The following is a 27,317-nucleotide window of genomic DNA, read 5'->3' on the forward strand; positions in this document are numbered from 1 at the left end:
CTTTTGGGTGTGGTATGGAATGAGAAATTGATGGAACAATGGGGACTGGATGAGCAACTGGGAAGTGGCCTCAAATTCATTGGAATCGCAATCTGATGAGGCGGTCACAGACCACCCTTCCAGAAGACCAATGGAGTGGCTGGATCCTCCGTCACTGCTGTTCGTGCTCCTGTTCCTCCTCCTCCTCCTCCTCCTCATCCTCCTTCTCCTCCTCTTCCTCCTCCTGAGGTGGTGCGGCTATGCCTGGTGGCAATGGCTGCACCCTCATAATGGCCAAGTTGTGGAGCATGCAGCAGACGACGACGAAAAGGGACACACGCTCAGCTGAGTACTGGAGGGCTCCCCCCGAACGGTCAAGGCAGCAGAACCGTTGCTTGAGCACTCCGATGGTCTGCTCAATGATGTTCCTGGTGGCAGCATGTCTCTCATTGTATGAGTGCTGGGAACAAGTGCTGGGGTTGCGGAGGGGAGTCATGAGCCAGGTGGAGAGCGGATAGCCCTTGTCTCCCAGCAGCCATCCGCTAGCTTAATGTGGTGGCTGGAAGAGTGCAGGCACACCGGTCTGGCGTAGGACGAAGGCATCATGGTTGCTGCCAGGATAACGGGCATTGACAGTGAGGATGCGCTGTGTGTGGCTGCACACCAACTGCACATTGAGTGAGTGGTAGCCTTTGCAGTTACAGAATGCCTCAGGATTGTTATGAGGTGCCCGCAAAGCGATGTGGTTGCAGTCAATGGCGCCCTGCACCATGGGGAAGCCCGCTATCCTGGCAAAGCCACATGCACGCTCGTCCTGCTTCTCTCTGATCATGGGGAAGGAAATGTAGTCCCTTCTCCTTCTGTACAGAGCATCTGTGACCTCGCGGATGCAGCAATGGATGGCAAACTGTAATATGTTAGCGATGTCTCCTGTTGCACATTGGAAGGGTCCGCTGGCATAGAAACTGAGGGTGACGGTGACCTTGACTGCCACTGAGAGAGACATGGTGCTCCTGATGTGAGGCTCGAGGTCTGGCTGCAGGAGGTGGCAGAGCTCTGTGACCATGTCCTTGGTGAAGTGGAGCCTTCTAAGACACCGCTCCTCAGTGAGATTGATGTAGGAGAAATGTTGCCGGAATACGTTGGGAGGGTAAGGCCTCCTGGTGAGAGCCCTGTTGGCCCTCCTCCCTCTGACCACACTTTGCAATCTTTCTCTCTGCCTGCGCTGCCTCCGACGGTAATGCTAGAGGGTGAGGTCCAGTGCTAGTACAGCCCCCATTAAATGATGGAATTGTTGAACTATCAAATGTAACCCAAATGAAAGTGATTTCTCAGCCAGAGTACTCCTTCATGTTGAGAATGCTCAAATCACTCAAAACGCCTGTTTGCTTTTGTCAAACTGATAAGGCAGCATTCTTTGCCGACAAAAAAAAACCGGAAGTTGACGCCTTTAGATATCGCTCCTCCAGCGCTCATCCAACTGCATTCCGCCTCCTCTACTTGTCGTTGCTAACACCAGGCGCTCAGGCGCGAGAGTGAATTTCAGAGCTGGTACACTGCCAGGGCACTGTGTACCCGGATGACATCACGATCTCTGGCCACAGGAGAGCGTCGTGATAATGGTTACTGCCGCTGCAAACCTCCACGTCAATTTCGCAAGCGTCGGTACTCTCGCCACACCCGGTCGCAAAGCCGGTAGCGCCCCGTTAGAGCCCCCCCTAATCATAGAATGGGTACAGCACAGAAGGAGGCCATTTGGCCTGTCGAGCCCATGCCGACTCTCTGCGAGAGCACTTCAGCTAGTCCCACTCCCCCGCCCTTTCCCTGTAACCCTGCAAAAAAAATTATTTTAGGTACTTATCCAACTCCCTTTTGAAAGCCATAATTGAATCTGCCTCCACCACCCTTTCAGGCAGTGAATTCCAGATCCTGACCACTCGCTGCGTAAAAAGGCTTTTCCTCATTCTTTTGCCAATCACCTTAAATCTGTGTCCTCTGGTTCTCAACCCTTCCGCCAATGGGAACAGTTTCTCTCTATCTACTCTGTCTAGACCCCTCATGATTTTGAACACCTCTATCAAATCTCCTCTCAATCTTCTCTGCTCCAAGGAGAACAACCCCAGCTTCTCCAGTCTATCCACGTAACTGTTGTCCCTCATCCCTGAAATCATTCTTGTAAATCTTTTCTGCACCCTCTCTAGGGCCTTCACATCCTTCCTAAAGTGCGGTGCCCAGATTGGACACAATACTCCAGTTGAGGCCGAACCAGTGTTTTATAAAGGTTCACCATAATTTCCTTGCTTTTGTACTCTATGCCTCTATTTATGAAGCCCAGGATCCTGTATGCTTTTTAACCGCTTTCTCAACCTGCCCTGCCACCTTCAATGATTTGTGCACATATACCCCCAGGTCTCTCGGTTCATGCACCCCCTTTAGAATTGTACCCTTTAGTTTATATTGCCTCTCCTCATTCTTCCAACCAAAATGTATTACTTCGTTCTTTTCTGAGTTAAATTTCATCTGCCACATGTCCGCCCATTCCACCAGCCTGTCTATGTCCTCTTGAAGTCTATCACTATCCTCCTCACTGTTCACTATACTTCCAAGGTTTGTGTCATCTGCAAATTTTGAAATTGTGCCCTGTACACCCAAGTCTAAGTCATTAATATATATCTAGAAAAGCAGTGGTCCTAGAACCGACCCCTGGGGAACACCACTGTGTACCTTCCTCCAGTCCGAAAAACAACCGTTCACCACTACTCTCTGTTTCCTGTCACTTAGCCAATTTCGTATCCATGCTGCCACTGTCCCTTTTATTCCATGGGCTTCAACTTTGCTGGCAAGCCTATTATGTTGTGGCATACCGATCACAGAACGGACACAATCCGCTTTCCGGTCCATAGACTATAAATCAGGCGTCATGCCTTTAAGAAGGATCACACCTTTAAGAAACTCGATCTGCAACATAGTTAAGCCCAGAGCGGGGGAGGAGCAGTCTAAGCTGTGCACTGATGAAAGAGAGTTGTACTTTGTGTAGTCTCTGACTCCATTTTGTGTTCAGCATGCAGCCTCAACAATTAAACCTTTTCTGTTGAACCTCTCCGAGTTCAGTATTTTTTGCTAGGAGTACGTAGACTCCTACATTGGTGACCCCGACGCTCAGGACGACTCCTAAGCATAACCATGGCTGACACAAACGCAGTTTCTGTGAAGCTGCCGGAGTTCTGGGAGAACCTGGCCACCGCCTGGTTCCTTCAAGCCGAATCGCAATTCCGACTCCGCGGCATCACCGCCGACACAATGATGTACGACTGCCTCCTCGCCTCCCTGGGCAGCTCCACAATCACGAAAGTCTGGACAACACTACAAAACCCTCCGGAGGAAGGCAAGTACGCACATCTCAAGGCCGCGCTCATTAAAAAATTCACAGCCTCCCAATTCGTGCGCAACTGCCACCTCCTCGACCTCCCGGGTCTCGGTGACTCCACGCCGTCGGACTTGCTCTCACACATGCTTGCTCTGACCGACGAGAAACCGCCCGGCTCCCTCTTCCACACACTCTTTATCCGCCAACTACCTCCCAGCATCCGCCCGGCGATCGTGGCGTCCAGCCTCACGGACCTTGAGGCACTGGCCGACGAAGCCGATAAGCTCCTGTCTGCCAGCTCCAACCACGCCGTCACCCCCGACCTGGCCTCCGTAGCATCGGCGCGCGCTCCACCCTCTATCGCGCGGCCACACAGCTCGGCCACGAGGCCCTCCAGGCCCCCACGTCCCCCAAGCCCTCCGACCCAGGAGCACGTGTAAGAGGAAGATAATGCACAAGTAGTCACAAGGGTAGTCATTTGGGTGTAATGCATTTATTTTTGAAATGCCATCAGTTGCTTATTGTCATTAAAAAATTCTGATGACAAACGGTTCAAGATGTGGCGTGTGTCATTTCGCAAATGGGACTTCCACATTGAGGGCTTAGAGCGATTTGCAATTGTCAGTATGGTGGTCAGAAAATCAAAATCAAATCAACTTTTATTGTCATTGTTAGTGCACAAGTGCAGTACAACGAAATGTAGGCTTGCGGCTCCCGAGAGTGTACATTTAGATTAAGACATTTAAACATTCAACATACATTTGGCTTGTAATACATTAACATAAACATAACCATAATAAAGTGCATTGGCAGATGTGCAGGCTTTAGAGTTTATTTGTGGAGTTCAGTAGGATGACAGCCCTGGGAAAGAAGCTGTTCCTAAATCTGGTCGTACGGGTGCAAATGCATCTGTAGCATCTCCCAGATGGCAGGAGGGCGAACAGACTGTGGCTGGGGTGGGTAGGGTCTTTGATGATGGACCGTGACCTCCGTAAACAGCATTTCTGGTATATGTGCTCTATGGTCGGTAGCCGGGTGCCGGTAATGCGTTGGGCAGTTTTGACTACCCGCAGCAGGGCTTTCCGGTCATAGTAGCTACAGCTGCCATACCATACTGTGATACAGTTTGTCAGGATGCTCTCTATTGTGCAGCGGTAAAAGTTAGAGAGGATCAGGGGTGACAGGTTACATCCCTTCAGCCTCCTTAGGAAATATAGGCGCTGCTAGGCCTTCTTCACCAGAGAGGAGGTATTGAGGGACCAGGAGAGGTCTTCCGTGATGTGGACTCCGAGGAACTTAAAGCTGTCCACCCTTTCCACCACAGCCCCATTGATGTGGATGGGGGTGTGACTTCCGCCTTTAGACTTCCTGAAGTCCACAATGATTTCTTTGGTTTTCTTGATGTTAAGGGCCAGGTTGTTATCGGTGCACCACTTCACGAGATGCTGGACCTCCTCCCTGTAGGCTGACTCATCGTTGTTGGTGATCTGGCCTACTACCGTGGTATCATCCGCAAACTTGATGATGGTGTTGGAGCCATGAACAGCCACACAGTCGTGGGTGAAGAGGGAGTAGAGGAGGGGGCTCAGCACACATCCTTGTGGGGCCCCCGTGTTCAGGGTCAGGGAGGGGAGGTGTGGTTACCTAATTTGACAGACTGGGGTCTGTTTGTTAGGAAGTCCAGGGTCCAGTTGCAGAGGGAAGTGTTCAGGCCAAGAGTTTGGAGTTTGGTGGCCAGCTTTTTGGGGACGATAGTGTTGAATGCTGAGCTGTAGTCTATGAACAGCATTCTGATGTAGGTCTCTTTACCATCTAAGTGATTCAGTGCCGAGTGTAGAGCAGTTGTGATTGCATCCTCCGATGATCTGTTTGCACGATAGGCAATGATAAGAATCCATAGGTTCTTGTCCATTGTCGATGCTCTGGTAAGAAGGTGCAAGGCAAAAGTGTTTGATTGTGCAGGCTAAGCAAATCTGGCCAGCATGGGTGCGTCCCGGGCAGCAATGTGGTCGCGCGCTGGCGCCTTCTGGCCTGTGCAGCTTCAGGTGGGTGAGCAACAGCTTGGCGCTCCTGTTGTTGTTGCTGCTGTTGTTCAAGGTTCTGCTGCTGCCATGGCTGGTCTTCCTCCGAATCTGATGTCCAGGAGGAAAGGAAATAAATGGTTCCCATTCTTCTGGTATATGCCTCAGTTGAGGAAGCGCTCAGTCAAGGTGGGGAGAGGGGTTTCCCAGGGGGTCATGCTGGAGATGGGTGTTAGGCTCCGAACTTCCACAACAATGAGCATGCCTGCTAAAAGTTCCCCCAGACCTGAGACAACAAAGTTCTGCCACCTGCAAATGATCATTGGTGAAAACTCCTTTTTAATGGTGGAGCTGCAGTTGTTAGTAAGCAATCCACTTGTGAGGCCGCCAGGTTTCACTGGCGTGTTCCAGAGGAGACGTGCAGGACGGGGGAAAAGTGTTAAAATCAGAAAGGCCTCTCAAAATGGGATTATAGAGGCAGTTAACTGGTTGTTATTGGCCTTAAGGGCCTATCCCACCTCTGGAAACAGGGTGTGAAACCCCGATTCTGGGAAAATTGCTCGGAGGCAGGCTGGAGGCGGGATTGGAGCCGCCCGCCATTTTTTGCGATTTTTAACACCTCACACGCCTCCAATCCCGCCTCCTCGGGCCTGGCAAAATCGAGCCCTCTATCTCTTTTGTCATCCAGGGAGCTCTGGCTTTAGTTTCCCTACCTTTCCCCCTCGTGGGAATGTACCTCGACTGTACCCGAACCATCTCCTCTTTAAAGGCAGCCCATTGTTCGATTACAGTTTTGCCTGCCAATCTTTGATTCCAATTTACCCGGGCCAGATCCATTCTCAACCCACTGAAATTGGCTTTCCTCCAACTAAGTATTTTTACTCTAGATTGCTCCCTGTCCTTTTTCATAGCTAGTCTAAAGCTTATGATACAGTGATCACTCTTCCCTAAATGTTCACCTACTGACACCTGCTCCACTTGACCCACCTCATTCCCCAGAACCAGATCCAGCAATGCCTCCTTCCTCGTTGGGCTGGAAACGTACTGATCAAGAAAGTTCTCCTGAACACACTTCAGAAATTCTTCCCCCTCTCTGCCCTTTACACTATAAAAGAAAGAAAGACTTTCATGACCACCGGATGTTGCAAAGCAATTTACAGCCAATAAGGTATTTTTGAAGTGTAGCCACTGTTGCAATGTGGGAAACGTGGCAGCCAAGTTGCGCACAGCAAGCTCCCACAAACAGCAATGTGATGATGACCAGATAATCTGTTTTAGTGATGTTGATTGAGGGATAAATATTGGCCAGGACACCAGGGATAATTCCCCTGCTCTTCTTCGAAAGACGGCACCTCCGACAGTGCAGCACTCCCTCAGCACTGCACTGGAGTGTCAGCCTAGAATTTTGTGCTCAAATCCCTGGAGTGGGACTGTGAACCCACCACCTTCTGACTCAGAGGCAGGAGTGTGAGCCACAGCTGACACTATTACTATCCCAGTCTATATTAGGATAGTTGAAGTCCCCCATTATTTATAGTTCTTGCACCTCTCTGTAATTTCCCTGCAAATTTGCTCCTCTATATCCTTCCCACTAGTTGGTGGCCTATAGAATACACCCAGTAGTGTAATGGCACCTCTATTGTTTCTCAACTCTAACCAAATAGATTCTGTCCTTGACCCCTCCAGGACATCCTCTCTCTCCAGCACTGTAATATTCTCCTTAAGCAGTACTGCCACCCCACCGCCTTTCTTTCCTGAACACCTTATATCCTGGAATATTTAGTACCCAATCCTGCCCTTTTTTGAGCCAAGTCTCCGTTATCACCACGACATCATATTCCCATGTGTCTATTTGCACCTGCAGCTCACCAGCCTTATTAACCACACTTTGTGTGTTTACACACATGCACAGTAAACCTGTCTTAGACCTTCTTGTATTCTTTCTTAGTCTGACCCCACCTAATACCTCACTGTTTCTTACTCTAGTGCTATCTGTCTCTCCCCATCCTTTGTGCACTTTGTTTCTCCTTTCTAATGCTACATCCTGGTGCCCATCCCCCTGCCAACTTAGTTTAAACCCTCCCCAACAGCACTAGCAAACCTGCCCGCAAGTATATTGGTCCCGGCTCTGTTGAGGTGCAACCTGTCCCACCTGTACAGGTCCCACCTCCTCCAGAACTGGTCCCAATGTCTCAGGAATCTATAGCCCTCCCTCCTGCACCATCTCTCCAGCCAAGCTCTATCCTCCTATTTCTATACTCACTAGCTCGTGGCACCAGGAGTAATCCGGAGATTACTACCCTTGAGGTCCTGCTTTTAAATCTCTTTCCTAGCTCCCTAAAATCTGCCTGCAGGATCTCATCCCTCTTTCTACCGATGTTGTTGGTAGCGATATGGACCACGACCTCTGGCTGTTCATGCTCCCCCCTCAGAATATTCTGCAGCCGCAAAGTGACATCCTTCACCCTGGCACCGGGGAGGCAACATACCATCCTGCAATCATGCCTGCAGAAACGCCTGTCTATTCCCTAACTATTGAATCCCCTATCACGATTGCTTTCCCGATCTTCCTCCTCCACCCGCCCCCCCCCCCCCCGTACAGCCGAGCCACCTGTGGTGCCGTTGGCTTGGCTCCGGCTGTACTCCCCAGAGGAACCATCGCCCTCACCAGGGGTTGGAGAGCGAGATGCACTCAGGGGACTCCTACACTACCTGCCTGGTCCTCCTCTTCTGTCTGATGGGCACCCAATCCCTTCCTGCCTGCACACTCTTTATCTGCGGGGTGACCACCTCCTGAAACATGCTATCCATGTAGCTCTCAGCCTCACGGATGCACTGCAGTGACGCCAGAGCTCAAGCTCCGAAATCCAAAATTAAGAACTCTTGGGGTCATGGGCACCCTTGGCATATCCACGTCCACCCGCCCCCCCACCCCCCAATCTGCTCCATGATCCATTAAAACCTACCTCAATGGAGAAGGCTGGGATGCTGTTTTCTGGCACTGGGACTCCCAGGCATTGATGAGTAGCTTCTTGTTCCAATGGGATCAGGGCGGGGAGGCTGAGCTCCTTGCTGACGGACTGCCTATCGGTCACAGCTTTTAGCCCCTGGCAGGGACCCTGAGTCTGGCCAGGGCTCCTTTTGCTCCATAGGCCCCGTGCGTCAATCCACCCCTATCCGTAATCAAATTTGCAGGAAATATTAAATCCTGCTTTGCACTCACCTTCATGTGCTGTACATGAGCAAATATTATTTATGGTCAGAAAACATCAGTGGGGTGTGCTGCTTTTGAAGAGCTTCTGGAGTCATCTGTCCTGCATGGCCCTGTCCTCTAACATGGGGGCCCACCTTCATTTACATCTTAATGCAGCATGCCATTTAAATTGAATTATTTCGTAAACATGTTGGGGGCTGATTTTCCCCAGACACTTTAGGCACTGAAGAGCCTCCGAGGTGTCCAAGATGGGGTCTGAAGCTGAAACTTTAGCTCATGTTTAGCACAAGACACCATCTTGGTAAAGGAATTGAAGCTTGTGCTATGAACGGCAGCCCAGAGGACTGTCAAGGGGCTAATTGACACTTAAATTGCCTGCTAGCGCTCATTAAGGAGGCTATACAGCATTTTGGTGGCTAGCACTTGATCTAAAGCCCTCTCCAGCTGATTGGGAGTAAAGAGGTGGTTGCTGAGAATTTCAAGCACTACTTAAAGGCATACTCACCTTTTACTGTTCACTTGCTGCTGGAGGTTTGAAGAGGAGTTTTGAAACACATCGGGAGACTTTCTGGGGCACTTTGTCTGTAGGGGGGCATCTTTTACCTGGTTTATGGTAATTTACCTTCCTTTACCTGGTTTACGGTAATTCACCTGGTCAGGCAGCCTTTTGCTGCTGCACTGTAAACCAATTTCCAAACAGCAGTTTCGAATCGCTAAACCCCACCTTCCAGTTCTGACTGGAGGAACTTATAATTAATGATATATTAAAAATGGACAAATGGTCTGGATGCGAGAAAATCAAACTTTATTAACTAAAGAAAACTACACCACACGATCAAAACAATAAAGAAACTACACCACACGATCAATGTAAAATTGCTTAACAGGGGAAGGCAGACGGCAAAAATGAGGGATAAATGGCTACAATGTAAGTCTTACAATCTTAGCAATTTCCCTTAAATTACCACCCCTGTTACTTCTTATTAGATTGCCTTGCTGAAGCGTCAGAAACCTGCTCACCTATGGTCCAAAGAGAGAGAAGAGCTCGCCTGCGGTCCAAGGAGAAAGAGAGAGCTATGCTTCTGAGAAGCTATCTTTATATCCTGTAAGCTCCTGCTGTTTTGGCGCTGAAAAGGTCTGTGTGCAAATTTGCACCGAAAAGTTCGAATACACAAGAGAAAGGCCATGATTGGCTGATTCAAACGGGCTATTTCCCAGTGGCCAAACTGCTTCCTTTGTCTGGAATGGGTTTCGAATAAAGCTTGGGGTGGTTTGAGTGTGTCTTCATTCTGGGGCCGAAATGTTCCCGCCCACATCCGGAGTTCATCTGGCTAAAACAAAAGGGACCCAACTGCCCTATTGTCTGAGTAATGGGTGATTCAAATCCATTCAATTCCTAAACTGTTCCTTTCAAAAAGTCTCTTCCGTGGTTTAGGTGTGTCCCATTGTCTGCTGGGCTTTGAATGGAGTTGGAGTACTATGTAAACAGAAACCCATTCATTGTGGTCACTGAAACTGTAGTCTCAAGTGGTTTAATCCCTTATGTCAACATCCTGAAGTTTCCTGTAAACAAACATTGCCTCTGTAGGGAAGGGAAACTCCCTGGTTTTGATTGACAGAATCTGGCTGCCACTGCTTGATCCTCCCACTTTTCACAGACATCCACGAGCTGCTTTCCAAGCCCCATTGTCCCTGCCATGCTTTTCTGACGGCCATTTTTTAAACCCCTTTGCAATTTACACAGTTCAAAACTCAAGAGTACATTTTTTTTTAATACAATGTGCTGTCTTAAAGTGTGCGAATTTTTCCATGAAGTTCCTTGATTCCGGTGTTGTCCACGTGCTGCCCATCTCAACGCAGCCTTTTGCGGATCTGGGCACGTTTTAAAACATTGTCCAACCCAGAGACAATTTAAAATCACGCACAGTCTCCATACATAGAAACATAGAAGAAAGGAGCAGGAGTAGGCCATTCGGCCCTTCGAGCCTGCTCCGCCATTCAATGAGACCATGGCTCATCATCCAAATTCAGTACCCTGTCCCTGACTTCTCCCCATATCCCCTGATCCCTCTAGCCCTAAGAAATATATCCAACTCCCTGAATACATTTAATGAACTGGCCTCCACCGCCCTCTGTGGCAGAGAATTCCATAGGTTCACCACTCTCCGGGTGAAGAAATTCCCCCCCACCCCAATCCCAAACGGCTTACCCCCCATCCCTAGACCATGACCCCCGGTTCCGGACCCCCCCGGCCATCAGAAACATCCTTCCTGCATCTAGTCTGTCCAGGCCTGACAGAATTTTACAGGTCTCGATGAGATCCCCTCTCAATCCTCTAAACTCCAGCGAGCATAAGCCCAATCGACACAATCTCTCCCCATATGTCACTCCTGCCATCCCAGGCATCAGCCCGGTGAATCTTCGCTGCACTCCCTCCATGGCGAGGCCATCCCTCCTCAGATAAGGCGACCAAAACTTCACACAACACTCAAGGATTAATATCTCCAGTGTCAAGACTTCACCAGCACTCTATTAACATTTATTCTCTGAGAACTTCACCTACAGAGAGTAAGTGCTATGCTACTCCACCTTATAGGAGTCACCAGGAGAAAGGGAATGCTTGGTCTTCGGCATCTTGCTCGGGGTTACCCTTGGTCTGGAAGAGAAATGGGAGGAAGAGATGCGGCCAGGCGGAGCAGCACCAGCTGCTAGATGATAGAGGGACAGAAGGGACAGGAGGGCGAGGGGGCTCTAGATTTGTAGTGACTTGCTGCACGCTCCACAATCTGGCGAGCATGAGAGACCAGCCGTTACCACCAGCAATTGTGCCAGAGGGTCAAGCTCAGGGGCCACAAGAGGAGAAAGAGGAAGAGGAAGAGAGAGGAACAAGAGAGTGAGGAGGGCAAGTGTTAGATCTGTGATTCTGAGAGTATGATGTTTTTCAATAACCACACGGATGCTGTAACTTAACAATCAACAGGTATTTGCTGGAGTAGGGTAGTCTCAAGACTGGGGTACAGAGGCATGCTCAAGGCTTATATACAGGTGTGGTAACTGCCGGTACTACAGTATACAGGAGCTGTAAAAGTAGTTCTCTCTTAAAGGTACATACACTACAATTCCTCCCCTTTTAGATTAGCAGTACCCATAATATTCAAATAACAATTAACACTTTAACATGTACATTAAACAACAATAGTCCATTTATAGATTCAGTCTTTGGGGCGGCTTCCTGATCCTTTCGGGATAGCGCCTTTCCTGAGGTTCTTGTTCTTGGTGCGGAGGCGATTCTGGCCCCTTTTTATCGGTTAGTTCATCGGGTTCCACTGCTACTGGTTCGGAGGTAGATGCTACCGGTATGTTGGGTTCATCCCCAGGTACGCAAGGCATGGGGTTGACTCGTTCCTGTGACGCTAAGACCTGATCAACGTGGCGTCTCACAATGTTCTCCCCGACATCCACTGTGTACATTAATGGCCCCTGCCGTGTGCATATCGTTCCGGGTTGCCATTTCTCTGTTCGGTAGTCACGGGCCAAGACTGGTTGTCCTACATTGAAGCTCCTTGTCGGCTTCTCATTGATGTGCTGGAATTGTATATCCTCAACATTTCTTCGCACATTTGGTCTAAGCAAGTCCAGACGAGATTGCAACCTTCGGTTAAAGAACATCATGGCCGGGGTCTGGTTGGCAACTGCATGTGTTGCGTTTCGGTAGGCTAATAAGAAATTGTCCACCTTATGCTGTAGTGGAATTTCATCGTCGCACATGGCCTTTATCGCCTTCTTAAAGGTTTGTACGAACCTCTCAGCCAATCCATTTGTGGCTGGATGATACGGGGCGGATGTGTAATGCCTTACCCCATTCCTTCTCATAAATTTTCGAAACTCTTCGGACACAAACTGTGGTCCATTATCAGAGCAAATCTGCTCTGGCAAGCCGTTTCTGGCAAATATGGTCCGTAGGACTGCAATCGTTTTCTCTGTAGTGGTTGAAGACATTTTTATCACCTCAGGCCACTTCGAATGAGCATCCACTGCTATTAAGAACATTGAGTCCATGAATGGACCAGCAAAATCAATATGCACCCATTGCCATGGAGAGGAGGGCCACTCCCATGGGTGTAGAGGGGCATGTGGTGGTGCATTTTGGACCTTCTGGCATCCTGAGCAGCTCTTGGTTAGGTCGTCGATTTGTTGATTGATTCCCGGCCACCACACATAAGCCCTAGCAAGGTTCACTCCCCCCAGATGACCTTCATGTAGCTCCTTTAGTACTCTCTCCCTTAACTTGGGGGGAATCACCACTCTGGATCCACACATCACTGTCCCCTGGCATACTGACAGCTGTTCTCTTCTGGATGAGAATGCTGGCAACAGTGAGTCGCCATGTGTTGGCCATCCCCTCACCGTCAAATCATATACCCGAGACAGCGTCGGATCATTGCGGGTCTCCTTCTCTATATCCGCATTCGTTACTAGCAATCGTTCAATTATTGACGGATAAAATAACTTGATAGGGTCCACTGCTGGTGCTTCCTCCACAGTAGGCAGTGGCAGGCGCGATAGCCCATCAGCGTTTCCATGCTGTTTCGTGCCTTTATATTCTATTTCATATTGATTCGCCCCTAGAAACAGGGACCATCTTTGTAACCGTTGTGCCGTCATTACTGGAACGCCCTTCTTAGGATTAAAGATGGAGACAAGTGGTTGGTGGTCAGTCAGCAAGGTGAACTTCTGCCCATGCAGATAGTGGTTGAATTTTTTTACTCCCCATACTAGGCTGAGGGCCTCCCTGTCAATCTGGGCGTAGTTACGCTCGGCTCAGGTTAGTGACCGAGACGCAAAGGCTACTGGCCTCTCCAACCCATCTGGGAATTTGTGCGACAGCTCCGCTCCAATACCATAGGGTGATGCATCACATGCCAAACGAATTGGTAGTGCTGGGTTGAAATGGGCCAACACCTCTTTTGATGTGATCAATTCTTTACACTTCTGGAAAGCTCGTCTACGTTCGTCATTCCACTTCCATGGTACCCCTGTTTGCAGTAGGGTGTTCAGTGGGTGTAATACCATGGACAAATTTGGTAAGAACTTATGTTAGTAGTTTACCAGCCCGAGGAACGACCTCAGTTGTGACACATTTTCTGGTGCTGGAGCCTTGACTACTGCCTCAATCTTTTCAGGGGACTTATGTAACCCCTCTTCATCGATGACGTGGCCACAATACGAGATCTGCTTCTGGAAAAACTCGCACTTGTGGCGATTAGCTCGTAGCCCATATTCCTTTAATCTGGTGAGCACCTTCTCCAAGTTGGCGAGGTGATCACTGTCATTTTCGCCCGTGACCAGGATATCATCCAAATAACACTGGGTCCCTGGAATCCCTTGCAGGACTTGATCCATCGCCCTTTGCCAAATAGCTGGAGCTGATGCTACCCCGAACACCAGCCAGTTGTATTGCTAAAGACCTTTATGAGTGTTGATCGTAAGGTATTGTTTCGAGGCTTCTTCTACCTCCATTTGCAAGTACTCCTGGGCTAGATCAATTTTGGTGAAGCGTTCACCTCCAGATAGCGAGGCGAAAATATCCTCAATTCTTGGAAGCGGATATTGTACCGTGTGAAGGACTGGGTTCACTGTCACCTTAAAATCCCCACAGATGCGGACCTTCTTTGGTTCCCCAGGTGTATCACTCAACGACCTCTTCATTACAGGAATGATGGGTGTAGCCCACTCGCTCCAGTCTACTTTGGACAGTACTCCTGAACGTTCCAACCCTTCCAGCTCTGCTTCGACCGCTGGTCTGATCGCATAAGGCACTGGTCTGGCCTTAAGAAACTTTGGGCTTGCATTTTCCTCTATTTTAATCATTGCTGTTATGCCTTTTAGTGTTCCGAGTCCCTCCTGGAACACTTCTTTTGCGTCAGTTAGCATTTTTGACAGTCGTCCAGGTGTGACATCGTCATCTTTTTTGGCCTCAACCTTCAGTGCCTGTATGGAATGCCAATCTAATTGTATCTTCCGGATCCATTCACGTCCTAGCAGTGGTGGTCCTCCATCTGGCAATACATATATATCCATTTTAGGTATTTCCTGGCCTTTATATATCACTTTCACCCTTATTTTTCCTTTGGGGTAGACTTTTTGCCCCGTGTATGTCTTCAAGACAATCTCTGTAGCTTTCAAGGGTATATGTGAAAATAGCCGCTTGTAGTCCCTTTGGTTTATAACTGTTAGGGCTGATCCTGTGTCCAATTCCATTTTCACTTGGACTCCGTCTATCTTGAGTGTAACCCAGATAGTCTGGTGATCCTCCATTTTGGTTACCTTATGTAGTTTCAGACAACCCAGCTCCTTGCTTCCGGAGTCTGTGTCACTTTTCTGTTCGACTGAACTACTGTCCATCACCTGGTGTACCTTTTTGTACTTCTCCTGTGGAGATTTCTTACTGTTGGTTTTCTTCCCAGACCTGCAGACTCTTGCTATGTGTCCTGCTTTTCCACACTGTCTGCACACTTGGCCCTTGAACCAACAATCCTTCTGGTCATGTGTTGTTCTGCCGCAGCGATAGCACTTCCCTGTTCCATAGGACATTTCATTGGTGCCATATTCTTGCGGTCTCCGTTGTATCTCTGCAGCGCCCCTTGCGGCTGCTTCGTGTGATACTGCCATACTGAAAGCCTTGTCCAGCGTAAGATCCTTTTCTGATCGAAGCCGTTTCTGGGTTCCTTCACTTTGCAGCCCACACACAAACTTGTCCCTTAACGTATCTGCTAGTCCCACTCCAAACTGGCAGCGTTTCGATAGCTTGCGCAGTTCCGTTAGGTACTCAGCATTGCTTTCGTCTTTGTGTTGGTTCCTTTTATGGAACTTAAATTGTTCTGCTATCAGCAGCGGTGTGGGGTTTAAGTGGTCCTGTAGGATTTCTACTATGCTTTCGAAATTCTTGTTCACAGGCTTCTCTTGGGTTATTAGGTTTCGCAGTAACCCATAAGTTTTTGCACCCATGGAATTGAACAAAACCAGTGCTTTCCTAGCATCTGGCACTTCATTCGCCCTGCAGTACACCTCAATACGTTCCACATATGTCGCCCAATCTTCGACTTCATTGTCGAACGTAGAGATACTGCCACTCTTTTGCATCCCTGGGTGTGATTTAACTGTCAAAAATGGCGTCTCCCGCGCTTCCCCTTCTTCTCCGCTGGCACAAAATGGCGTCTCCCGCGCTTTCCTTCCTTCCTGTGCTCGCCCTTCTTCTCCGCTGCGGCTTCTAAAAATGGCGTCTCCCGCGCTCTTCCTTCTTCTCCACGGCTCAATGGCGTCTCCTGCGCTCTCCCTTCTTCTCCCCGTGGACACTGTTCATCCCTTGAGCCCTGGCTGTGCTCTGCGCATTCTTTTTTTTTTGTGCGCCTTTCCCGTTTCCGCCGCTCGGTCCTGAACCCGGCTGTTGCTTTACCCTCTCTCTCTCCGTTTTGTTTTTCCTCGACGCCGCTCGGTTTTCAACACCCGGCTGCGCCCTGTGCGCTTCACCCTCTGTCTTACCCCGTCGACGCTGCTCGGCTTTCTCTCCGCCGTTGGTCGGCTCCAGCCGCCGCTGTCCGGGAAGGGTCTGCGCTGTACCTGTCGTCAGTCTATTGCTGATCGTCGTGGCTGGGGAGCCAAGCCCGGCTCTCCACAGCCTCCCCTGCGATGTTCACTCTCTGCCGGACAACTGGGCGGTTGCTCGTGGTCGACGCCCGTGTTTCCGGCCTCGACTTTCTTCCACCGCCCTCCGGAGCGAATCCTCGAAGGGAAATGCAGAGTTGCAGGTAGATTCGAATCGACACTCGTCGCCACTGTTAGATCCGTGATTCTGAGAGTATGATGTTTTTCAATAACCACACGGATGCTGTAACTTAACAATCAACAGGTATTTACTGGAGTAGGGTAGTCTCAAGACTGGGGTACAGAGGCATGCTCAAGGCTTATATACAGGTGTGGTCACTGCCGGTACTACAGTATACAGGAGCTGTAAAAGTAGTTCTCTCTTAAAGGTACATACACTACAGCGAGGTGGTGTCCTTACACCCCCCCCCCCCGCCCTTGTGGGTACAGGACACCCCTCCTCCTCTGGACCTCCTCCACCAGGACCTCCAGTGTTGTGTCCAAGAACCTGTGCGCCCTCTCCCTCGGTCCCTGAGCCATCCTGAAACCTGCCGCTGTGTGTCAGCCACGCACTCCACACCTTCAGTGGAAGTGGGTGTGTAGAGCCCACATATACTGCTGCACGAAAATTGCGTTTAATCAGTGCCTGAGTGCTAAACCTGCAGCTGTCTCTGTTTTAGCGCCTCCGGGCAAGTTCAAATTGTGGTCATCAGCAATTAGGACCAAAATTGCGTGCTAAAACCAGACTTTCAAACAGGCGTGTCTTATTAGCACAGCACCCATTTAGCGACTGTTTTCACCAAATTAATCCCCGTTATATTTGTTGTGCCCATTGCTTTCTAGATCTCGCATAGACGTTTGTTCTGAGTAGTGCAGTGATATAACTGCACTGATGTGAACACAGGAGTCATTGGTATACAGCTGTACTGATTTATAATGGAAATCCAATGTTGCTATGGACAAATAATCCCCCATGATGGATGATGACATGCCTGGTGAAGGGAACCACATCGTGTAGGCTAGAACCGGTTCATAATTCAGTGTTAGCAATACAGTAAAGAGCAATTCCTCACACAAGCCGTACTTTCTCCAGCAGATAGAACTTAAGCCAAAATTAAGCCAATGTGAAATAGTCCAGACATAGGGACAGGAGGAGGTCATTCAGCCCCTCAAGCCTGTTCTGCCCATTCAATTGGATCACGGCTGATCTGTATCTTAACTTCATTTACCCACCGTGGTTCCATATCCCTTAATACCCTTGCCTAACAAAAATCTATCAATCTCAGTTTTGAAATTGTCATTTTCAATCTCCCCCCAGCCTCAACAGCTTTTTGGGGGAGAGTGTGCCAGATTTCCACTACGTATTGTGTGAAGAAGTTGCTACAGAGTCCTACGCCTATAGCAACTGACCTCTAACATACTTATTGTGGTCCCAGCAGATTTTATTTATGTTCGGAATCAGGCTTTTTTTTATTCGTTCATGGGATGTGGGCGTCGCTGGCGAGGCCAGCATTTATTGCCCATCCCTAGTTGCCACCTTCTTGAACCACTGCAGTCCGTGCGGTGAAGGTGCTCCCATGGTGCTGTTAGGGAGGGAGTTCCAGGATTTTGACCCAGCGACAATGAAGTGTGTGAAATGGGGTGCAAGCACCATCCTGACTTGGATATATATCAGCGTTCCTTCATCGTCACTGGGCCAGAATCCTGGAATCCCCTACCTGACATCATGGTGGGAGCACTATCCCCTCAAGGACTGCAGCGATTCAAGGAAAAGGCCCGCTACCACCGCCACCTTCTGAGGACATCTAGGGATGGACAATAAATGCCGGCCTTATCAGCGACGTCCACATCCTGAGGACAAATAAAAAAACAAAGGTCATCGAGTTAGGTGCAAGCTGCCGCCATACTGTGATATCCTGCATATTATTGCTGTGGCTTTAAGAGTGTTCTGGGATCACTATGTCCAGATCGGGTAAACTACATATTTTGCTTGTAACCCTAATCAAAGAGAAAGAATTGTTTCAAGCCGGTTGTACAGGGAGTGCAGGGAAGAGAAAGTCTGGACTTGCAGTCTCCATGGCACGGAATGTCCTCGGAGCTGATCCTGGTCCGCTCATGCATAACAACAACAACAGCAACTTGCATTTAGGTAGCACCTTTAATGTAGTAAAACGTCCCAAGCCACTTCACAGGAGCGTTATCAAACAACATTTGTCACATAAGAAGATATTAGGACAGGTGAACAAAAGTTTGGTCAAAGCGGTAGGTTTTAAGGAACATCTTAAAGGAAAGGGAGGTGAAGGTGCAGAGAGCTGTAGCGAGGGAATTCTACAGCTTAGGGCCTAGACGACTGAAGGTACTGCTGCTAATGGTGGGGCGAAGGAAGTCAGGGATGCGCAAGAATTGGAGGAGCGCAGAGATCTCAGAGGGCTGTAGGGCTGGAAGAGCTTAAAGAGGTAGGGAGGGGCAAGGCCACTGAGGGATTTGAAAACAAGGATGAGAACTTTAAAATGTAGGTCAGTGAACACAGGGCTGATGGGTGAACGGGACTTGGTGTGAGTTAGGAGGTGGGCAGCAGAGTTTTGGAGGAGTTCAAGTTTATGGAGGGTGGAAGGTGGGTGACCGGCCAGGAGAGCATTGGAATAGTTGAGTCTGGAGGTAACAAAGGCATGGATGAGGGTTTCAGCAGCAGATCAGCTGAGGCAGGGGCGGAAATGGGCAATGTTAAGGATGTGGAAATAGGCAATCTTGGTGATGGAGAGGATATAGGGTTGGAAGCTCAGTTCAGGGTCAAATAGGACGCCAAGGTTGCGAACAGTCTGGTTTAGCCTCAGACATTGGTCAGTGAGAGGGATGGAGACGGTGGTTGGGTACGGAGTTTGCGGTGGGGGCCGAAGGCAATGGCTTCGGTCATAACAATATTTAATTGGAGGACATTTCTGTTCTTCCAATACTGGATGTTGGACAAGCAGTGTGATAAATCAGACAGTGGAGGGGTCGAGAGAGGTGGTAGTGAGATAATGCTGGTAGTGAGGTAACCAGTGTACATGTGGAACCTGACGTGTTTTGTACAGGGTTTGTGCCGCAATTCTGGCAAAGTTACGGCAGCAGGGCAGGATCAGCTCCGAGGAAATTCCAGGCCATCATATAGTTTATTAACGTCTCTATAAAGATTCTCGCACAGCAGACATTATACTTGCTGAGATTTGTTATTATCTGATGTGTCTCAATGGGACTAAACTCCTGGCAAGAATGACCATTCCTGCGATGGGAGTAAGACTAGACATTGGAGCGTCACGTCGCAATCTGACTTAATATTAGATTTGGCTGCAGTTTGTACTGTCACTGTGCTGTGCGTTACTGACTCCTTCACTTAAGCACATGTGCTGCTGTCCCAGCCACTTCCCTCACTTTCTCTTGGCAAACTGAACTGACTCTGGCCAGGACGTGATTGTAGTTAATGAACGAAATCAGCATTACTCTCTCTCTCTATCTCTCTCTCATTCTATCTCTATCTCTCTCTCATTCTATCTCTATCTCTCTCTTCTCTATCTCTCTCTCTCTGTATCTCCTCTCACTCTTTTGCTCTCTTCTCTATCTGTATTTATCTCTATCTATCTCTTTCTCTATTTCTTTTTCTATCTCTCTATCTCTCTCTTCTCTAACTCTATCTATCTCCTCTCACTCTTTCTTCGCTCTCTATCTCTCTTTGTCTCTCATTCACTCTCTGTATCTCTGTATCTCTCTCTTCTCTATCTAACTCTCTATATATTTTTCTATCTCTTTGTCTATCTTTCTCTATCTCTCTTTCTCTCTATCTCTATCTCCCTTTCTCTATCTCCCTTTCTCTATCTCTCTTTCTCTATCTCTATCTCCCTTTCTCTAGCTCTCTTTCTCTAGCTATCTCTCTCTGAGGTGTTATGGCTAAAGTAATCAAGAGTAGGTAATAAAACAGTGTCACTCTGATACAACTACAATCACAGAAGGGAGAACTAGATGAGGCAGCATGAAAAGCATTCTTTTCCCCATTTGTGTTGCTCTTACGTTAGCCCATAAGAAAATACAGTGAGCAAAGGGCACTCAGCCCATCAAACCTGCTCATCCACACTCCATGGACTTTACCATGGGCCCCCCCTCGCCACATCCCCTGTCATCTATCTCTCCTCTACTTTAAGGGTCAATGTTCCTTTCACTATCTCCCTGGAAAAAAAATCTGACAGCGCAATTACTATTTCTATAGCCCCTGATCTCACTTCTCAATAAATAGCAATTAAACTCCTTTTAAAGGTATCAGCTGACCCTGAGTCATCTGCCTCCTGGGAGTCTGTTCCACACGGTCACTTATCCTGTGAGGAAAAAAAGTTTTTGGAAGAAAGACTTGCATTTATATAGCACCTTTCACGACCACCAGACGTCCCAAAGCGCTTTACAACCAATGAAGTACTTTTGCGGCAGCCAATTTGCGCACAGCAAGCTTCCATAATCAGCATTGTAATAATGCCCAGGTCATCTGTTTTAGTGGTATTGATTGAGGGATAAATATTGGACAGGACACCGGGGATAACTCCCCTGCTCTTCTTTGGAAATAGTGCCATGGGATCTTTTACATCCACCTGAGAGAACAGACAGGCCTCAGTTTAATGTCTTATCCAAAAGACAGCACCTCCAACAGTGCAGCACTCCACTGTCAGCCTAAATTTTTGATCTCAAGTCTCATAGGGCAGGATTTGAACCCACAACCTTCTGGACCCAGATAGATCAAGGGTGCTACCTGCTGAGCCACGGTGACACAGAACTAATCTAATTTCTAACATTGCTGTACACTTGTGATTATTAAGTTTCTGAATAATTCGACATTGAACGACAGAGCAGTAACAGCTGGATTTGTTAATCATGTAATATTCAGCAGCTCAACCTCTGCTTACCAATTCTACCTTGCAGACTGACCTGCTACTATAGTCTGGATATAACCGCATAGAATGTACAGCACAGAAACAGGCCATTAGGCCCAACCAGTCCATGCCAGTGTTTATGCTCCACACCAGCCTCCTCTCACCCTACTTCATCTCACCCTATCAGCATAGCCTTCTATTCCTATCTCCCTCATGAACTTATGGAGCTTCCCTTCAAATGCATCTATGCTCTTTGCCTCAACGACTTGCTTAACTGAAATGTTGAGGGACACCTATAAATCCTCACTCATTCCAACAATTCCAGTCTGTCCCTCCCCTCGCCTTGCCTCCAGGTGGGTTCCTGGCCATCACACTTCTGAACACCCTAGCCAATGCACACTGGTGCCCACACAAGCATCAAGCTGACTATCTGATTAGAGTTGGGAGAAGTAACCTACTCATGTCTATTCTTAACTATCATTAGGTGCTGCTGACATTTGCCCCAACACCCACAGGACTATCAATATTGGGCATATCATAGCTGTTAAATCCCATCCCTAAAAAGAGAAAAAAAAAAGAAAGGATTGCATTTCTATAGCACCTTTCACAACCTCACGATGTCTCAAAGCGGTTCACAGCCAATTCAGAACTTTTTTGAAGTGCAGTAATGTAGGAAATGCAGCAGACAATTTTGCACACAGCAAGGTCCCACCCACGGCAATGAGATAATGACCAGGTCATCTGTTTTAGTGATTTTGTGCTCAAGTCCCGAGAGCGGGGCTTGCAGCTGCAGCCTTCTGATTGAGAGGCGAGAGGACTGGTGCCTGTCCGCTCACACCAGCACGGGCAAGGTTACGTTCGTTGCGTGTGCCACTTGGGGCAGCCTTCCAATAATATAACCAGCCAATGTTAACAGTCAATGGGCAGCACGGTGGCATAGTGGTTAGCACTGTTGCCTCACAGCGCCAGGGACCCGGGTTCGAATCCAGCCTCGGGTGACTGTCTGTGTGGAGTTTGCACATTCTCCCCGTGTTTGCGTGGGTTTTCTCCGGGTGCTCCGGTTTCCTCCCACAGTCCAAAGATGTGCGGGTTAGGCTGATTGGCTATGAAAAATTGACCCTTAGTGTTAGGGGGATTAAATACGTGGGGTTACGGGGATAGGGTGGGATTGGTGTAGGGGTTACGGGGATCGGGTGGGATATGTGTCAGTGCAGGCTCGATGGGCAGAAATGGCCTCTATCTGCACTGTGGGGTTTCTGTGATTCTGTGAATGTGCTGCCTTTCTTTAGGAATTTATGTTAGTTTTCCAGTTAATTCAGGGGTTTGAGTAATTTGGGTCGATTCCCATTGTGTGCCGCCACCTAGTGGATATTTGGTACCTAGCAAGTGCAGTAAAGTGCAGTAAAGCGCAGTAAAGTGCAGTAAAGTAAACTACTATATATCACAGACTTGCAGCTCGACACATGGTCTGGGAAGTTATTTTCTTGTTACGCTCCAGCCTTGGACACTATTTGTCTGTAAGTACTTGAGAATGTTATAGATGATTAATGTACACTATATTTTGCAGAAAATGTTTAGTTTGTGACTTTTCTCTGTAAGCAAACTTACACAGCTAGCCGTGAAGTGCTCGCTCTCTGTCTAGCTGGTTAACTTGTAGCTGTATTTTGATGCACTATGTACAGGGCTAATTTAAAGAGAATGCCTTTCAGTTTGCTAAATGTATATTCACAGTAAGCTGTGTTTCCACGTGTTTTGGTAAGTTACATGCCAAATGTACTGTGTTGCTCAGGCGTACCTAAATTTGTGTATGCATATCAGTTATGTGCTTGTGTACTAATGTGTGCTTCCATTTCTGTATTGTATTTCAGTTTCACAATAAGAATCTTTCAGTAAAGTTTACAAGAAAAGTCAAGCCTTGTGATTTTTATGGGAAGATATCAAGTTGTTAGCCATCTGTCTAGCTCTGCATAGGAACGCGCTGCAAGGGCAGAATAGTGAAAAGACAACAGCACAGCGGGCTCAAGCACAAGAAGATACCACTCAGCTACCATGAGTCTACGCTCAGGAAGACAATATACCATAGAGGACGTCGACCAGCCAACCGAGAAGCATGAGCCTCTTCGAGCAAATGATGCCAAGTCACAGTCCTCTAAAGCATCCTCTAGATCATCTCGGCGGTCCAGCAGACCGTCGTCATTGACAGCTTCTGCAGCCGCCAAAGCACATGCCAAGACAAAAGCTGCCCAGGCTCAATTGTCCTTCGCTGAAAAAGAAGCTAGTGTGATGAAGCAGAGAGCTGACCTCGAAACTAGTGTGATGAAGCAGAGAGCTGACCTCGACGCCAGTCTCCACATTCTCCAAAGCCAGAGAGGTGCCGCTGCCGCTAAAGCTGAAGCTGCAGCTTATGAAGAAGGTGAGGAGAATGAAGGCGGGGAGCACAGCCATATGTTCCAGAACAGCCCCTCAGTCCAGTGCAACGTACAAGTGAGTATGTCCAACAACATTCCAAATTGTTCTTCAAGGAAACATCCAGGTATCTCGACGCAGAACCAGCTACTCACCACAGTAACAAATGGCCTGTTTTCGGAGACACTGAGCTTAAAAGAGAAGAAACAAGTAAGACTTACCTGCAGAGACCTCCACAGCACTCGGCCAATCCAGCCAAGCAGTCCTTACCCGAGCCACAAGATGCACAAGACCTCGCTAGGTACCTCATCCGCCAAGAATTGTTAAGTTCAGGTCTTCTAGAATTTGATGACCGTCCTGAAAATTATTGGTCATGGAAAGCGTCCTTCCTGAGTGCCACCAAGGACTTGAATCTGTCAGCCAGAGAAGAACTAGATTTGATGACAAAGTGGCTCGGAGCTGAGTCGTCAGAACAGGCAAGGAGAATTCGCTCAGCACACGTCCGCAATCCCACAGCAGGCCTCAACCTGGTTTGGCAACGTCTCGAAGACTGTTATGGGACACCAGAAGTCATTGAGCACGCACTGCTTAAGAAGATTGAGGACTTTCTGAAGCTAACCAACAAAGATAATGTCGAGCTTCGAGAACTGGGTGACATTCTCCTCGAACTGGAGTGTGCTAAGGGAGAAGGTTACCTGACAGGCCTCTCGTATTTGGATAGAGCTCGTGGGGTAAACCCAATAGTGGAAAAGCTCCCCTACAACCTTCAAGAGAAATGGATAGCTGAGGGATCCAAGTACAAGGAGGACTACGGAGTGGCATTTCCCCCCTTCTCTCTCTTCTCCAGGTTCGTCCAACAACAGGCAAAGGTGAGGAATGATCCAAGTTTCACTTTCTCCACCTTCAACAGTTACGCTCCTTCGAGAACAGAGAAACCCACAAAGTACAGCAACAAAGCCTCTGTGAGCGTGCACAAAACATGTTCCAGCCGAACCCTCAGTCAACCAATCCAGTTCTGCTGGGAATAAAGTGGATGACCCAGATCGTCAGTGTCCAATACACAAGCTTTAGAGGCAAGCCTATTGATGAGCGCAAATCATACCTGAAAGAGAATCACATCTGCTTCAGGTGTTGTGGGTCGACTATGCACATGGCAAAAGACTGCAAGGCGACAATCAAGTGCTTCGAGTGCAACAGTGAAAAACACATCGCAGCCCTGCATCCAGGTCCCCCTCCTTCGACCACCGAGAGAGCCACGGTTGACAAAGAGGATAGCGGGGAGCAAAGCGAAAGCGCATCTTCTTCAGTCACCTCCAAGTGTACAGAGGTTTGTGGAAATGCAAGCAGCCCACGCTCATGCTCCAAAATCTGCTTGGTTAAAGCATATCCTGCAGGGAGAAAGGAGAAGGCAATCAAGATGTACGCAGTGCTTGATGAGCAAAGTAACAAGTCTCTAGCGAAGACAGAATTCTTCAATCTCTTTGAAGTCAAGGCCGGCGCAGCTCCGTACACGCTAAATATCTGTTCAGGGACAACAGAGACTACGGGTAGGAGAGTTGGCAACTTCATGATCGAGTCCATGGATGGGAAACTACAGCTTCCCCTCCCCACCTTAATTGAGTGTGACATGATGCCAGATGATAGGACGGAAATTCCCTCCCCAGAGGTCGCACGCCATCAGCCCCACCTACAGCCAGTTGCCAACAAGATTCCAGCTGTGGACTCGGACGCTCCAATCCTCCTGCTCTTGGGAAGAGACATCTTAAGGGTGCACAAGGTGCGTGAGCAAATCAACGGGCCCCACAATGCTCCTTATGCGCAGCGGCGTGACCTGGGATGGGTCCTCGTGGGTGGAGTTTGCCCGGGAACAGTCCACAAACCAGCGGATGTCAACGTCTATAAAACAAACGTGTTGCACAACGGTCGCACACCCTTTCTCAGCCCATGCCCAAACAGGATCCAGGTAAAGGAAGACTACGATGGCATGACGCAGCATCATAGGTCAACCTCCTCGGCCTGTGAGGAAGAGGCAGGCCTCACTGTGAGCACAGACAGCCTAGGATGCTCAGTGTTTGAAAGGTCCAAGGATGATGACAAGCCAGCACTATCCATGGATGACAAAGCTTTCCTAACCATCAATGCCCTGAGGAGGTTTTTCTCAATCCGTGGTCCAGCCAAACTTCTCCGTTCCGACAGAGGGGCTAACTTCGTGGGTGCCTGTAAGGAGTTGGACATCCACATGGATGATGCAGTGGTAAGAAGTTACCTCCAAAAGAAAGGATGCACATGGGTGTTTAACCCCCCGCATTCATCCCACATGGGCGGTTCATGGGAGAGGCTCATCAGTGTTGCCAGGCGTATTCTGGATGCTATGCTGCTTCAGACGGGACCCACTCATCTCACACATGACATCTTGAGCACTCTCATGGCTGAAGTCATGGCGATCATGAATGCAAGACCCCTGGTGCCGGTGTCCACCGACCCAGACATGCCTGCAGTCCTCACCCCAGCGATGCTCCTGACTCAAAAGATGAGTGCTATTTCAGCCCCCTCTGGAAATTTCGACATGGCTGAGCTGCACGGGAAGCAGTGGAAGCAAGTCCAGCGTCTTGCAGACACTTTTTGGAAGAGATGGAGAGGAGAGTATTTGTCCACCCTACAGAGCCGTAGGAAATGGACAGAAGACAAGCCAAATGCCAAAGTGGGAGATGTTGTCTTGCTGAAAGACAGCCAAGCACACAGAAATGGATGGCCAGTGGGACTGGTTGTCAAAACTCTGCCGAGCAGGGACAAGACGGTCCGCAAGGTGGAGGTAAAGATTGTCAAGGAGGGTACTGTCAAAATGTTTCTGAGGCCAGTCTCAGAGATCATAGTCCTCCTTTCTGAAGAAACCTAGAGAAAGGATTCTGATTATGTTTGCAGCCAAAGGACGTTTTCTTTAGGTTTTATTTTGTATCTGTAGTGGTACAAGCGGGGAGTGTGCTGCCTTCCTTTAGGAATTTATGTTAGTTTTCCAGTTAATTCAGGGGTTTGAGTAATTTGGGTCGATTCCCATTGTGTGCCACCACCTAGTGGATATTTGGTACCTAGCAAGTGCAGTAAAGTGCAGTAAAGCGCAGTAAAGTGCAGTAAAGTAAACTACTATATATCACAGACTTGCAGCTCAACACATGGTCTGGGATGTTATTTTCTTGTTACGCTCCGGCCTTGGACACTATTTGTCTGTAAGTACTTGAGAATGTTATAGATGATTAGTGTACACTATATTTTGCAGAAAATGTTTAGTTTGTAACTTTTCTCTGTAAGCAAACTTACACAGCTAGCCGTGAAGTGCTCGCTCTCTGTCTAGCTGGTTAACTTGTAGCTGTATTTGATGCACTATGTACAGGGCTAATTTAAAGTGAATGTAAGAGAATGCCTTTCAGTTTGCTAAATGTATATTCACAGTAAGCTGTGTTTCCACGTGTTTTGGTAAGTTACATGCCAAATGTACTTTGTTGCTCAGGCTTACCTAAATTTGTGTATGCATATCAGTTATGTGCTTGTGTACTAATGTGTGCTTCCATTTCTGTATTGTATTTCAGTTTCACAATATGAATCTTTCAGTAAAGTTTACAAGAAAAGTCAAGCCTTGTGATTTTTATGGGAAGATATCAAGTTGTTAGCTACCTGTCTAGCTCTGCATAGGAACGCGCTGCAAGGGCAGAATAGTCAACAAGCACTCCACTTCAACGGTACTTTACAATGTGTGTGCCAAGTGTTTAAAGTGGTGGTGAGTGGAGTGTGTGTTGACT

Source organism: Somniosus microcephalus, chromosome 9, assembly GCF_052327205.1.
Source record: "Somniosus microcephalus isolate GS21.2 chromosome 9, FLI_Smic_1.0, whole genome shotgun sequence".
In the NCBI taxonomy this organism is placed as follows: domain Eukaryota; kingdom Metazoa; phylum Chordata; class Chondrichthyes; order Squaliformes; family Somniosidae; genus Somniosus; species Somniosus microcephalus.